This window comes from Plectrocnemia conspersa, unplaced genomic scaffold (assembly GCF_051122295.1).
Source record: "Plectrocnemia conspersa isolate PC_06_02 unplaced genomic scaffold, ASM5112229v1 ptg000012l, whole genome shotgun sequence".
Lineage (NCBI taxonomy): Eukaryota > Metazoa > Arthropoda > Insecta > Trichoptera > Polycentropodidae > Plectrocnemia > Plectrocnemia conspersa.
The window spans coordinates 7,209,564-7,226,132 of record NW_028277176.1 but is presented as its reverse complement, the minus strand read 5'-3'; the positions used below and the strand labels follow the sequence as shown (position 1 = coordinate 7,226,132).

Here is a 16,569-nt window from a genome sequence, read left to right as displayed (position 1 = left end):
TTCAGATAAAAATTCACTGATATCTCCACAAGCGTTGAAATACTTTTTATTGATATATGATTGTTAGTGATTTTCAGCTGCGAATGCGACAGGGTCGCGATTTCGTCCCTTATTCTTGACTGCTGCGGCCAGGCATCAGCGCTCTAAAACGCTACTTTTGCACCGCAATACCACATATTTTTTAGAGTTAAAAAATAAGAACAAAAATGTAATCCAAAACATCTTGGTAGTCTGTGATTTTCCCCGAATAATCCGTGACTATTTAACGTTATCTGATACTCTATTGTATGTACATATATATTTACTGACTGAATGTACTTTCACCGGTCACTTTCGGTTTTGATTCGATTCGTTGCAATCGCTTTTGAAGCAAAGCTCTCGAGAGACTACACTCCGAATATATAGACACGAAAGCTCCATAGAGTTTTAATCGATCGTGGAAAACGGTGAGCTTTCGTAGCGAAATTTGCATATAAATTGCATTTAAAAATTTCAGGTCATTTCACTATGACGCCGGATTGGAGTATAAGGAAATTTGCATGTTGATTAAGGCTTTCGTGTCGGTGTAGACAGTAAAAGAAAATAAATTTCCCAGTGTTATTAATTTTTTCGCGAGTTTCAACGCACGCATTTGCACTATCGTAGTCGGCCAGAGGCCAAATTCGGTTCATTCATGAGCCACAATTGAATAAATGGCACATAGTGTATGTATTGTACATTATGTATGTGTATTGCATACGGTAGTTTATTTATTAGCGCGACTCATTGACTGGAAACTGACTGAGCGGCTCACGTGTCATGAAAATTCGCTGGTTTGCCTCACGTTTATTTTTCATTAATGAAAAACGCGAAACAAATTATTTTTATTCGAGTTATGCCTATGTACGTTATTTTACAACTTAATGCCGTTAATAAAAAATCCAACGTTTGCAATAAACTTTCGATTATCCGGAGCCCGTTATTGCTTTACGGGCAGGAAACGTAAATTTACGATTTTAACGTTCAGTTGCGATAAAATGTATATATTTTTATTATTATATATTACATAATAATATTATTTACATATATGTAAATAAGTAAATCATTTTTGATAAAATTATTACTAAGAAAAAATTTGTTTATTATATAAGCAAATAAACATACAAAGGATTAGTCTTATCAAAAAATATTAACTTAAAAAAAACATAGCAAATAAAAACAATAAATCAAAAGTCATTATATAATCACGTGGGTGTATACTACTTTACGTAATTATTTCAATGACGCCACTGGTTGTTATCTAGATTATGGTTTTGCTTAGTAAAGTTTAGTTTTCAGATATATTCATAGTTCAATCATATATTGTAGATATTTAACGTTTTACAGCGGCTCGTACTCCGTCTCATTACAGCCGTTAAACTATGCATTCTTCGGTTATTTTTAAGCCAATTTCCTCCTCATTAACATCCAAGTGCGTTAATAATTGGTGTGGCCGAAGGGAAAGTCGTCCAAGGCCCAAACTAAACAGTCGACACGCAAACGTCGTTTTAAACGAGCAAATATTGAATATTTAAAGTCAAGTGTGTTTGTTTTAGAATAACTACATTCTTGAAACGCTTCCCTTCGGCAAATTCTGACCGCGCTTTCCTCAACTTTGTTCTATTTGTCCCGAATAGTGTTTGTGTTATTTGTTGTGTCTTAATCTCAAGTTGTGAACTTTATAATGTATATGCTGAAACTGCGCTTTAATCATTCACAGTTTTTGCTGACGTTCTATGTCTGTAATTTATCCTTAGAATAAAACAGTTAAAATATTAACTTTTGTTCATAAAAGCTTCCTTATTAATTGTATTATTTTCTGAGCTTAAATTAAAACCCTGAGTGCCAAATTAAAGATTAAAAAGGGTGATCTTATCTTTTTAAATAAAAATAAGGTTTTATTTTTTAGACGCCTTTAATCTTATTAAAGCTCTCAATTTATGCAAAAATATGAGAGCGACTTAATTATACAGAAGTTTACATTAAAAATATATTTGTTTTTAATGAATTTATTTACATAAATATTTTTAAAAGTGGAAAAATATGTCGATAAAAGCATTGCCTTTTATTAAGCTCATTTTAGATCATAGTTGTAAAAGGCACGATTCGTAACCAAAAATATTTTTACTATCGAATAGATTATACTTAACCGTTAACTATTACTTTATTTCTATATGTATACATGTATACAGTCGATTCTGCTTAATCGGGACATTGGGCCGCAAACGTTTTGTCTCAAATAGCGTTCCCACTGCGACGGCGCCGACACGATGCTATTGCTTTTGACGTGAATTTTTGACTTCTTAGAAGTAATAATTGTTATTGACCAAAATTCGATTTGAATGTACTTTGACCTATACTCTCATATCAGTCAGTAGTAATATCGGTAAGGTTGATAACATATTTTTAAAACAAAGTGTAATATCAAACATCCCATGAAAGATGTATTTTAGACTTGATAAAACTACAATTAGATTTAAAACTGTCATTAAGTTAGGTTTGAACATCAGGTTAATTATATTTTTGCTAGTAGAAATATATATCTACTGGTGAAAATATATTTGAACCTCATAAGTGAAAATATAACTACTGAAAAATACACATTCACTGTAACAATTATACATTGCATAGAAATCAATAATTATAAGTATGTAAATGTATATGTTACTACACGTGGAATAGTTGAAATCATGTCATACCTGCCAGATAAATTATATTTTCACTGATATAAATATATATTATATCATCCGGTGAAAATGTATTCCGATATGATTTCACTGAAATAACATATTTAAAAAAATATTTTTGGAATAGATTCTAGACTATTTTTTTTTCTAAGATATAGCCTGAGAATTTTTGTTTTAAAATAAGGGACGTCATTTCATATTTTCCCAAGGGAGAGGGGGGAGGCAAAAGTCAGTAGCCGTTTTCTTAATATTTCGATTTCATTAAAATTCATTGTATTACATTAAATGGCATGCATTTTTCTTGCCAAACTTAAGAAAGGGTTGGGGCAATGTATCAACCTGCCCTCCCCCCTCAAATCACGCCCCTGTAAAAAGTACGGATATTAGTCTAAATATGGCTTCTCTCATATTAGTCTAAAAAAACACTGTCATTCACAATAAATCCCGTATTTGCGTTAATTACATATTTTAAAAAATATTTTTATTTAGATTTTTTTAAAAGTATCCGGGAATTTCTGGTTTAGAATCAATTTCAATCAATTCCGATTTCATTAAGATTCATAGTATTTAATTAAATGGCCAGGCATTTTTTTGCCCAAATTCAAGTCGCCCCCCCCCCCTCCAACGTGTTTTTGTAGAATTTAAATTGTACAAAATTATCACAGGTATTCAATACGGATGTTGGGCTCCCATCATTGCCTACTTGCATAAGCTTTTGTATCCTGGTTAATTACACGAACAAGATAATATTCATCAACACTGTTGTTTTTGCTTACTGTTTGATGCTTTGAATTAATGAGCTCAACAGTTGCATCTACACAGTCTTTATTTTCATTGTAACATGCTGAATTGTCAGCTATTGTCAAAAAATCCGGATAATTAACAATTAGAATTTATAAAACCTCTGTCCTAATTAAAAGGAATGGTGTCCCAGATAACCGAAGTAAATTACTATTAGTTCACTTATTTGGATTCTGTTCCTTGGGCCCAAATAAACGGCCGTCCCAATAATTTAATGTAATGTGAGCCATTATTCACCCCGCATTTTATATTATACATCCTTCCTCTGAAACTGATTATAAAGATATATGATCGAATATGTGTTCAAAAAAACCATGTCAATATCTAATAAGTGTGAGGTTTGCTTAAATTTAACTTGTTTTTATTTAAAGCAATGAGACTATAAACATATAAAATACTTGAATGTGTAACTGATCGATTGGAAATTACGCGCGTTGGGTGCTGAATGAGTCGTTAGGATAAAAAAAAATCCACCAATGCATAGTGCTACGTTGAAAATAAATAGGTAATGCTATGCTTTAATTTTATTGTTCTTCCAAAGCATATATCAAGTCAAACTCTGATAAAAATAAATTAAATGACCCTTCGTTATTTTTATTTTTCAGTCATTTGTGTGCAACGAGTAAAAAACAATTAGACGTACCGCATAGTAGGGTTATCGCGGTAATGTTATGGCAGTTTTCGCCATACATAATCCTTTATCGGTTTTCCGATCATTAAACTGAACTTTTCGCCCAACAAGGGCATCGAACGCATTTCGTTCGGTGCAAACTTGCACACCTAGTTACGTCCTCTTTAAAGCTGGAGACATATCTATTTTATAATCGGGGCGGTTGCTATACAATAGTTTCGACTAATATATTAATAAATTATTTGTGAAGACTTAACTTATATATTAGAGCGCCTGATATGCGATTAAATGAACTACATATATATGCCTTCAAATGCAGATTGCAGTTCGACTTTATATATCACTGAAACATACACGCTAGTTGATCGTAAGGAAGCAACTATAATAAACATATTCTCAAACCTAGGCCCTTCGTTATTATAGAAACTCCCCACTAAGAATCTTTAGAGTCCAGATTTTGTAACCAGACATTAAATGATTACATGAAAATAGCTGGGAACATAAATCAATATCTTATTTTAAGCTTTGAGAACCATATGGGTGTGACTTCGTAGCAAGTTTGCCTCAGGATGGAATCTAGTTAGTATTTTTATTAGATTATATAACAATTGCGTCAGACTATAAATGGCGAGTTGTTTTCTCCGAGTAGTGGTAGAGAAGCTGGCGCAGGGATGATGTTCGTGGGAGGTCCTCAAAGGTCTTGTAGATGCCTGCAGCGAGAGTGTCTGGAGGCAGCTCAAATTTTGGGCCCGCCTGAAAAATAAACACCAGCCCCCCCCCCTTTCTTAAAAAAAATATTTTCTGATTTTTTTTATTATTTATTTATGAAAAGTATTTTAATATAAACTAGATTTTTTTTTAAATATGAATAAAAAAATATATAGCCTCTGATTCGGGATAGGCTCTCGTATGTTTCAAGTCAGCAGCGAAGTGAGCAGTTCTAGTGTATGATTTGAGTTTTGTAAATTTTCCAATAATTTGTGAATTTTACTATTTAATCGCGTCTGGAGACGGTATTTTGCATAGCATTTTTTTGGTACTTCTGCCGTCCACAATGTATCTTGCATTTGTATTCATTAATGTATAGTTTGTATTCTATTATCATAAGCATTCCTTTTAGTCAGACAGCTAAAACGCCACTTCTTTACAAATTCAAAGAACAAAAATCTTGTAAAAAACTAATTGTGAAAATCTATGATTCATATTCAGAAGTTATTTTATATATTATTTTGGTATCTGCTACATAGCACTCATACACTTTCTGGAGTTACAAACATTAGCTAACCATTAGTTAACCACTTCCCGGTCACAGTACTTTTTAAAAAAATACCCAAAAGCGGTATAAAAAAAAATCAGTCGATATAAAACATTTAAAAATATTCGTACAAATTTTATTTTTAACAAAAAAAGCTATGCTATTTTTCTCGAAAAATTTGCAAATTTTTGAGTTGAGAATTCACAAAATACGAATATCTTAATTAACCCAGACATGACTGGAAAGCGGTTAATAAACATCAGTAGGTGTTACCGATTCACTACTCAAAAAATGAACAACGAGACATGCTGCAAACGAGGCGAATATTTTAAGCTACTACTTTTTCTCTGTTTTACATTCGCACTGCCACTCTTCAGGCTTTATGGGACAATTGTCGCTAATCGGAATATTGCGCATTAAAAAAATGCACACAGCGAAAAATCTACATAGAATTTTCACTGTGCAGAATTTTTAAAACTCTTCAAATTTTATAAGACATAGGACACATACTTTCTTGAAATATTTTTTTAATTTAGATATCATACAAATTAAGGTTCATGTCGTTTTGCTGGTAACGGAGTTCTCCGCGGTAAAGGTAAAAATACAAATTAAGCATAATCAAAAACAAAGTATTTAATAACACTGTAAATATTTTACGCAGAAATTTGAATATATATTTAAAAGTCACTCGTACATTTTCTGGATTGTCAGACATGCATCACCTAACTAAAACTACAAATGACAATCCCTTATTTTAAGCGGCGGTTATTTTAAGCTACTGTTATGTATTCGTGTTGCATGCCAATTCGTACTGCAGTCTAATTTGATATTTCTTGCTCGTTGTATGTCATAGATTGCTGAATCATGTTGATCATGCTGATCATGATAAACGATTGGCAAAGGTTCAAGGGATCTATTTTATTGTCATCAAAGAAATGGAATATCATTTTTTTTATGATATTAAGTTACAGTAATGAAACCATAAAAGTGAACCTCTTTGATATCGATTCTAGGCGTCTCACATTATTATAAATTATTATTTCTCTAGTTCTTTTTATTTATTTTCATATATTATGTATATTTTTCGTCACTTAAATTTCGACGATCTTCTTTCGCGCAGCGCTAGGAGCGCGTCGAAACTTTTGCGCCGGCCCGCTCGGTTGTAATTGCAAATTTGGACGCTTTGAACCTTTCGAGCGCTCCTCGCAGTATAATATATTCCGCTGCGACCTCGCGCGCATGCGCAGAGCGTCGATCGATACTTCGACGATATTGTTTTCGTTTTTTTTTTCGCCCTCCTTCTCGTCGGCGTTTTATTATTCTTTTTTGCATCCGTGCCCCACCACTCTGTGCCACGACGGAACCAATTTTTATTTAATTTTTCGATTCGCAAATGCCGTAGTAAAAAAATAATTATTTTCGGTTTATCGTCCGATTTAAAAAGTGTCGCGGGAGAAACTGACTGCGTGCGCTTCACGCACTTTTCCGGCTCTGGTTCGGTTCCGGGCTAAAAATTCGTGCGATTCAATTGCGAATTTTTTTATTTTATTCCGTTTCAGATTTATTTTATTTCGCTATTCGACGCACTAAGCGCTGAGTTGGTGTTTTTTTAATAAATGAAAGTATACATATAAAATTCACTGAATAACAACTTTACTTTTTTTTTGTAAAATTTCTCAAAAACAAGATAACACAATTCCAATGTAAAACTACGCGCACATTAGTTTTTTAATTAACAAAAAAATTAAAATAAGGGAAGCTTAGTGCTCGCCTACGTTTCATCGCAACAGCTAATTACGATAATTTTTTAATGTAATTGCATTTGTTTTAATCAGTGTTTTCTTATTGAAATTTGACATGGCGATTCTTATATGTATTTTGATCATTTTATCAACTTTGATGCATTTTTTACACGTTTTTAGATTTATAATAGATAATTATAATTGTTAACTTTCGTTTTCTGTTAATAGTGTTAAAAGATACGGCTATTGTTCTATTCATAAAAATAAATATTGAGAACATTTACAAATTAGAAGCTTGTAAGTAACACTTATAACATTTTACCAAAATTATTTTGACGTAATTTCACCTTTATTTTTAATAAATTCTTGTATTTTGCCTGGCATCGATAAATACAGATTTTCAATTATTTTAAGATCGATCTCCTCTTCTTACACTTCCATGATATGTTTTTTTCAATTCGGCTAAATTTTTTGATCGTTTTTTCTTAATTTTTGTTTATAAATTTTCAATTTTCAATCTGCATGAAATGGAGAAAGCACAACGTACCTTCCAGTTCTTACTCCTCTGACCAATGCAGATGATTCGCGACGGAATCAGACTATTTAATATATTCTAATAAGTGTTTTCTTAGATTGTATATGCGTAGCCTAGTTTTGTGCAACTGTTAGGCGATGATATTTGAGCACTGGTCCTATCCTTTGTATTTGGCATTGACCTTCTTGACTTTGTTCGCGGTTTTTATTGAAACTGCTAATGATTTTTCTCGTCTTCAAAAATTTTCTTTCTTGGAATGTTCAAAGAACACAAATAAATAAATTAGTTTTATAAAATTTTAGCAAATTCATCACGAATAATTTCGCTGCAACGAGTACGGGTGGTCCAGACATTTTTATTCCTAAATGCACTATTTCTTGTCTTTTGCGGTTTTTTTTTAGTATAACAATAAATAGCCATTATAAAAACTATGCATATATTTCAATTTAAAATGATTTATTTTCTATAAAATTAAGATGTATTGTGACTTTTAGGATCAAAATGTAGATCTATAAGACTTATATTATAAAATGAGACAAATTTTACCCTAAAATTGTATCACAGGAAGAGTTTGATATAAATCGGGAAAATAAAATAAATATTACTGTTAATTATTTATTAATGGAATAGTGTTCTCTATTATTTATATTTCTTTTAAAATGAAACAAATATATATTAAAAAAATAAGGTATAAACAATAATCATCTTAAAATATATTTTTTTGAATTTTACATATTATATTTTATTATCAATCAAAAATAAATGTGTCCTCTCTGATATTGCTTCTAAACGTCACAATTGAGTTGCTTTAAAATATATATATTTAGTTAGGAGGTTGGTTTAGCTCAGTTTATCAACTTCTTGGACACAAGTTCCCAAGACCAAGATGACATTATACAAGAAACTTACGTAGACCGACAAATTTGCCTGAAGTTTTACTAGCGCACGTTCACGTTGATGATACTACGTTATTTACGATTTTTCATGCATATATTAAACACACAAGTTAACTTTTCTTGAGTCTCAATAGTTTCGCTCAATAAAATATATTTTTTTCCGTCGAAAAAAGAAGCATTAATATCCGGAAAATGGGATGGAGAAAACCGTCTGGGCGGGTTTTTGGATGCGTCAGCCAAGGTCACTAACCCTAGACCCTTGCTCCAGCGTGGACCTTTAGCGCACAAAAACACGACCCAGAATCACCATCGATCTTATTTCAATATATAATTTTGAGAATTTCTTGTGACAGCTATTGAACGATGACTATCTATATTATTTGCTTATATATCAATTCAATGTCATATTCAATGACATGATTATATTTAACCATGTTCCAAAAATATCCACTCTACGTTATTATTATGTAAGCGCTTTAATGCGAAATTGTATTTAGAAAGTTGAGAAAACTTTTCTTGTATATATGAAGATACTTGTTACGTCACGTTTTTAAGACTTGTCAAACTTACGCAGTGGATAATAAAAAGTTTATGGCTTCTTGATTATCTATAAAACTTTCTGTATTTACAGTTTTGCTGAAAAACGTTTACCAATCAACTGTCAAATTGTCTTTCTTCTGAGTTTCTAGTTAAATGGATAATTCAAGTTGTTGCCATTACTTTTTCAAGTTTCAAGCGTTTCATTCAATATCAATTGGTGTATCATATTATATTTATCTCTGGGTTTTAAGCATTTGAGCGACCCCTTGTCCTTTTCTTCCGTAGTATTATTGTGTCGCGCTAAGGAGATAGCCAATTTAAATATTAAATAAAATATACACGATGTAAGAATGGCCTATTTATGAGCGTGATGAAGAAAGACCGTCCCAAGCATAAATTGTGAAGCTCAAGATAATTAAAAATCAACATTTACTTTTGCCTTCACGTCTGTATCGACGCGCCTGGCTCCGGCCCTGCATTCGCCTCCTTTCTTTTTAATTGAACCACCCAATCCCACCCCTCATTTTCTTATATCCTTGTGCGTCGATATACACACTTCTGAACCTAATAAGCCTATAGCGAGTAATAATAAAGGTAGTAAGAGTCCATTACTATTTTAATATTTGCTCTAATATATGGCTTTATTTAACTATTTTTGAGCTTCAGAATAAACTATTTAAAATATATTGGTTCTATGTTAGAAGAAAAAGGGCTACTGGCTGCATAGCGGAAAGCTTGCTACAACATGTATTTCAATGTAGTATAATCTTGTTGGTTTCTAGCTTTCCTGTTTCTTAAACACTGTATATTACATCCATAATTCAGTTAGTTCACTTTTAAATTGATTCATAAACGAAAAATTAACACTAATATATATTAATAATATTCCCCGTCGTACGAAAGACGACGACGGCATACCAATTACATTAATATAATATTAAATATAATTTCATATACGTTCCACTCGAATCTACTATTTATTTTTCAGATACTTAGATGCCGAAACATATGTTTGATACATATTTTAATTGCACAGGTTATTATTCACATATGTATACTTCAGGTGTCAGTAACGGATAATGGTGTTAAATGCGATAGAGTTCATTTAATTTAAAAAGGTTGTCTTAAATATAATAATAATATTCCTAGGACAATTCGCAAAAATAAAGGTTAGTCAAGTTCCAAGTTCCTTTTATATGCTCTCCAGCAGAAGCTTAAATGAAGTGAAAAGTATTATTCTAAACCAATTAGGTCGCATTGTCAAACTCTGCTCATCCCTTAAAATGATATAAAATTATGTTTCTTGTGTTACTACTTAAAAGCGAAACCATTGTGGTCTTTCATAATGACAACAAGTTTCCTTTCGGGAATTTTTGTCTGTAAAGAAGTTGATGTCATGCTCGATATAATTTTTTTACTCAGTTATCAGAAAATATTTTAATATTTTTGTTATTAATAATATAATACTAGCATCGTGATCTAATTAACCGGCAAAAGTAGTATATCAACACAGCTTGAGAAACTAAGGAGCGCGCTTGCTCTGACGCAATATGTATTGATTTAACGCGCACCGGTTTAAGAACGCATTCAATAATTCAAAATTGCATAATAACATATTTATATAAATTAATTATTGTTTCATGTATATATGTTTTATATAATATATTTATTGTGTCTAGCAATAATTTTATAATGAGAACCGCGTGACTATTGTTTTTAATAATGAATTGTACTTTAGATTGCATACTAAGAAATATTAAAATATTAAAATTAGGACTAGTGATCACGTGAGTTTGTTTTTCTTTGAAATAAAGCGATTTTATATTACATTAAAAATATTCTATACCGTCTCGACGAAACGGTTTGTAAATTTACATTTACCGCATTTACATAAACGCTTCACCGGCGAAATATATTATATATAATGTATTATAATATATTTTATTATTTTATACATATCTACATACGTTAAATTTAAATAAGAAAACAATTTTACCGTTTCGATATATATACATAGATATTCTTCTATCGAAACGTTTGAGAAATAAAATTGAGGAACATTTTCTCTCTGGCAATATATATATATAATGCAATAACGTTGTTTCTCCTTGTACACATACACACACAAAAACGATTTGCTGTTATTAAAATAATAACAGTAATCACAACCTGGGACGATGATAGCTAAGGATTCTCGGGAACTTCTTGGGAATGTATATAATTTTTGCAGACCGTCAAAAACGTATATTATGTGTACATTTTCATGGTTTACAATATAACCATATCCGAATAGTGTGTGGCATATAAGGAAATTCGCTCGCTAGTTTTCGGAGCTTTCTCAATATGCACGAAGATAATTTTACTCGCCGGGAAACTCGAGCGTTTAGCGAATGTAACGATTGCGATTAACGTCAGAAACTAGCGTATTTATTGGGCAATTTCCATACGCGGCCACATAACGGGCTGTTAACAAGAAAAAATTGTCTCGTGATTAAACAAGGGCAAAGGTCGTTTCGGCATCAAATAAAGTTGAATAGATTGTATATATTGTATTAGGTATTGTGCGTTTAAGTTTACGAACATAAAAGTCAATAGAAAAATATTTGACAATGCAATACTATCTGTCACATTCTGATCATCACATGCGACGTTATATCATATAAGAAAATATTTCTTTAACACGCACCTCGTAGTTATAAATTTGACATTATATCTCGTTGCTTATTTCAGTGCCATGGATTGTGTGGTACATTCATACAAAAAAAAATATAATGTCAATCATTCAATCGTGTAAAAGCGTTATAAAGCGGTTAAATTAACCATTGGAAATGGTATTTGAATGATAAAAAAATACTGCCATTATAATAGACGCTGCTTCTTTCCAGTATGTAGTGAAAGTATACTTTTTTAAATAAATATACTTACGTCAATGCATGCTGCACAAAAAAAATACATACTATATATTAACAATTAGCTTATATTTAATGTAATAATTGCTAAACCACCATATGCGAAAGTCGACGCGACTCAAGCGAATCGTATCCCAGCGCACCTTGTTGAAATTTTGTAAGAAATACGGGTATCTAATAATTTTATTTTGGACCTTATATAAATATTAGAAAAAAGTCGGTTGCATTATTTGGCAACCAGACTAAAGAAGCTTGTTCGAAGGTTCTGCGCTCTATGTGATTATACAAGTCACACAGTGCCCTCATGCTCATGCTCATCAATTAATGAATACAAATTCCTTAATTTTAATGTACATATTTTTTATTTGCTGATGGAAAACCAAATCGGTCGATGAAGAACATTGTTATAAATTTATATTTATATATTGTTATACATTCGTTTTTGTATCCTAGCGTATTTTTGCTAGCGTCTACTTACTTAAATAAAGTTGCTAAGAGGCGGTGTAAAAATCCCGTCGATGCTCGGTGACTTTCTGTATGTTTTGACATATTGAGTACAAAATGCCATAATGCAAAAAAGGTATTTTGTCATCGACAATAAATTGTCATGTCTATTCTTCGTTTCATTTAACAGAGTCACTTTGAGACTTATCTCGTATTTATATGCGTTCCAACTACTTCATTGTTATTCTGACACTCGCAGCGCACGGACGTCTTTAAATTGTTTTCGCTATATATACGTAAATAATAACGATTGATAAATTATTGATTTTGATAGCTTATAGTAACATTTCTAATTTCTCTAAATTTGTTTAAAATATAGAAACGAGTAATGATAAGTATATGGGTGTCACTCTTTTTCACTTATGAATAACTAATAACTAAACGTAACTGATGTGAAATTCACGCTTTGCCTGTAACATATGCAACTTATTCTTATCATTGTGACAGTGTACTGATGAGCAAATTATTTTATTATTAAAGCTATACTCAAACCAAAAAACATGAAATATATAATCGGAAAAAAAAATGATAAAATATGGAAACATGCATTGCATTTTTATTTTATTGATATATCGTGCGTCATCGGTTGACGACCGCTGGCGGCCCTCGGGGCCGGCGACTTCGGGCGTATTCGGCCGCTTCTAGATTAGATTCCGCGCCGCTCGGCCGTTTTCGGCTCGTGTTTACTTTTTCCAGACGGTGCGCAACGTTCACCGCGCGTGCGTTCCGGCGTTCGATCGCGGGACGCCAACTGATTGGACGGCGCGGAAAATAAACGCACGTTAAACGTTCACGATGAAACAAATGAAAATATTAACCATAGTCAATTAATTCAAATACGATTTTGATAAGATAATGTTGCCAGTGCCAGAAAATAATCATGGCAATATTATGTGTATTAATTAGACGTGCTATTTTTATTTATACAATTATTTGTGGTAGGTAATTTTGCATTTTTTTGTTTTCATTGGAATTTCTTAAAAACCAATCAGTAAAATGTGTTCTTTTATTAATTATTAGAAAATGGGTTACATTTAAATATTGTTTTATTTGAGGGTTGCATATTTTTTCTGCTACGCGGTTTGATTTATTTTATAGTTTTTTTTAATTTCAAACCGCTTTTTTGAGCGTAATATTTTAATCAATTCAAATTTTTCCTCTAGCTGTTTTATATCCAAATATGTATATACATATGGACTGTGAAAGTCTCACTGATTCACTGAAAGCAATATATACAATTTTATGTACTTATAAAAACTAATTCAAATAAATCACATAGTATTATGTCCTTCCTATAAAGTTTACCGATATTAACTTTCTATGCAAAAAAACACGTTTTCATTAAAATAAATGCTTTCCTTGTTAATAAATATAATATTATGAGATATTTTAATTATGATTTTTAACTGCACTTCTATAAAAAGCAAATATTTATAGTCGCCGAATAAGTGCATATATGTAACACTTTCTATATATTGGCAAACACCTCTTTGGATTCTGAGAACGCGCTTAGCGCGTTCATTCAAAACACAACGCGCCCGGCGCGTTGTGGGTTTTGACACAGTCGTATAACAATTATTTGTAATTTACCAAAAAAAATTGTTTAAATAATTAAAAATAAAAATTACTGTGACATACCGTTACCTCACTTGCCGTAACCTTGGCCATGGACATTACAAATGTGTCTATAAATATGAATATGTACGCACGTCTACACCAAAATAATTATTTATGTTTGGTTATAAATTGTAATAAAACAATACTGAAGCGTGTCAATTATGCAGATTTTCCAAAAATATGTTTCTTAAAATAAGATATTTTTCAACATCTTGTTAATATACAAACATTCTTTTTTATATATTTATATATATTTACGTATTCTTAAATATTCATATATGTATGTGTATATTGCTTACATATGATGAAATTTTTTGTTGTGCGCAATTTTCGTTCGCGCAATAATCTTCGTACCCTTTTTAATATGTGCAGTAAGCGTTTCTTTATTGAGCCAAATACAACATTTACGGTAAGAATGTACTAAACTTAGGTAGTTTGCTAAAAAATATCTAATTGATAACGTTTAAATTCTTTTTGAAAATATAAAATATATTTCAAATAATGTGTCAGTTAACATTTTTTTATGTAGTCAAATTCGCACGTCACTCTTGTAAAATATCTATTTATAGAATTTTTAAGTGCTTTAGATTTTTTATTATAAGTGACCAATCCGCCTAATTACAAAATGTGCTTTTATCGCTACGGGAACTTTTCTGTTACCGGGGACATTGCTTACGCGCATAATTACCACCTTTTTTACTTGCTACATGTGCATCAGTGATGTAAAATTTGAACTAAATTATGATGTAAGAATTTAAAAAAACACGCGTAGATGTTTCCAGTAAAAGTATATATAATATACCTAGCTATACACATTTTTTTATATTCTTCAACTAAATTGATTTTATAAATACTCAATATTCTCATTCTTAATTTCTTGAAAAATGATTGTTTAAATTTAGGCAAATATATTTTTTGAAAAACGAGCTTCAGTATTAAGGTTACCTAGTATTAAGGTTACAAATTGTAAAATCAAAAAGCAATTGTCACCAATTCTTTTTTAAATAAAAAAATTCCAAGCATCCCAAACAAAAATAATATTAAAAATTGTGATTAATGACATAAAAGTACAAAAAATAGTGTTGTACGCGTTATGGATTTTCTACCCCAAAGTGTGAAAGATTATTGAGTCACCTTTTCATATGATAGGTGAGTTACTGTGTAACGTTAATAGTTACACCGTAAGCTTATTAGATAATAAATTACACTATAATAGTTTCACAATTGCCTTCTACGAGGTAATTGGAATTATAATATATGCCATCTAGCGTAGATTTGATGAATCTTTATTATGCAAAAATTGTTTGTATTTTTATCTAGCAATTTGAATGGCATAGCTAGGCTTAAATTAATCACAATGAAATTTAAAAAAGGTGATATATAAAGAAAAATACAAATTTCGACTCATATTACTGCCCAATGAAACACATTTTAAGCCTTTCTTGGTCATTATTTATGAAGGCTATTGGTGACCCGTCGTATTCTATATGAAATCAGAGAAGCAAGTCCAAAGGAAGGGGACGTTTCTGCTATTCGTCCTTGCTTCAGCCAGGGCGTATTTTAAATTTCAACTAATGTTGCTATAGTTTTGTAGGTGCTTCTGAAATTCATAATACATTATTGTGTTTTTTTTTTATATATGTTGTAAGCTCCGTTTTGCGAATACAACGTTATTTAAATGCATTATGAAATCCAGTCAAAGATTTTAGATAGTACATTTTTTAAAGTAAAATTGCTGTTTAGTATGTAAAAAAATATAAATATGTAAATTTAAGATAAAATCCACCATCTTTCGCGGCAAATTTGACGGCGGTGTTGCCAGCGCGAAAAAGCACACGCCGCTGCACGCCTCGAAGAAAAGTTGCATGCGCTGCGACGGGAAAAGGTCGCCGCCGCTGTCGGGTATGCGCTCGGGAGGTTGCGCGCGCGGGCGGCGGCGGGAGGGGCCGCGGAGGGGGGCGCCGTCGATCGCGAGTCGTCGAATCGGCGAGTCGGCGGTCGGTTGCGTGACGCGCGATCGCACGTGCGGTATCTCTCGCGACCGATGCGTCCGAACGAGTTCGCGAACACACCGGTAGCCAGCTACCCCCACCGCCGCCGGCAAACTTTTGACACTAGTGCGCGTCGTAAAAGTTTTCCGGCCCTAACGCCTCGCGCTGCGGCCATACTCGCCGTTACATAATTCGCTACGACCGCGAGTGCTATGTTTACGAACGCGTAGTGGGCCGATCGGAAAAATATAGGTAAATAAATAAATCGGCGCGCCACGTGCTACGCGCTTTTGTTTACTACTGGCGCGTTTGTTTGCGCGTACCTAGGTATTTTAGGCCATACGACTACTGGATTCGAATCAGATTCTCGCGGGATTTAAACTTCTCTTGAATAAGATTGCATATTCTATTTGCAGATACGCGGAGAATCCGAGGCGAAAACA

General features: G+C 32.2%; 1 protein-coding gene across 14 annotated transcripts in view; it reads left to right on the top strand.

Moving 5' to 3' along the window:
* Tet (Ten-Eleven Translocation (TET) family protein) overlaps positions 1-16,569 on the top strand; it is a 186,048-nt gene that overhangs the window by 114,478 nt on the left and 55,001 nt on the right. For 8 of the 14 annotated variants that reach the window (XM_088199119.1, XM_088199115.1, XM_088199122.1 and 5 more), the window contains exon 1: positions 16,108-16,378. The exons of the other annotated variants lie outside the window; for them this stretch is intronic. The gene's annotated coding sequence lies outside the window, so the exon portion shown is untranslated. Of the gene's footprint in view, positions 1-16,107; positions 16,379-16,569 lie in introns of those variants that run through there. 14 annotated transcript variants of the gene reach the window in all.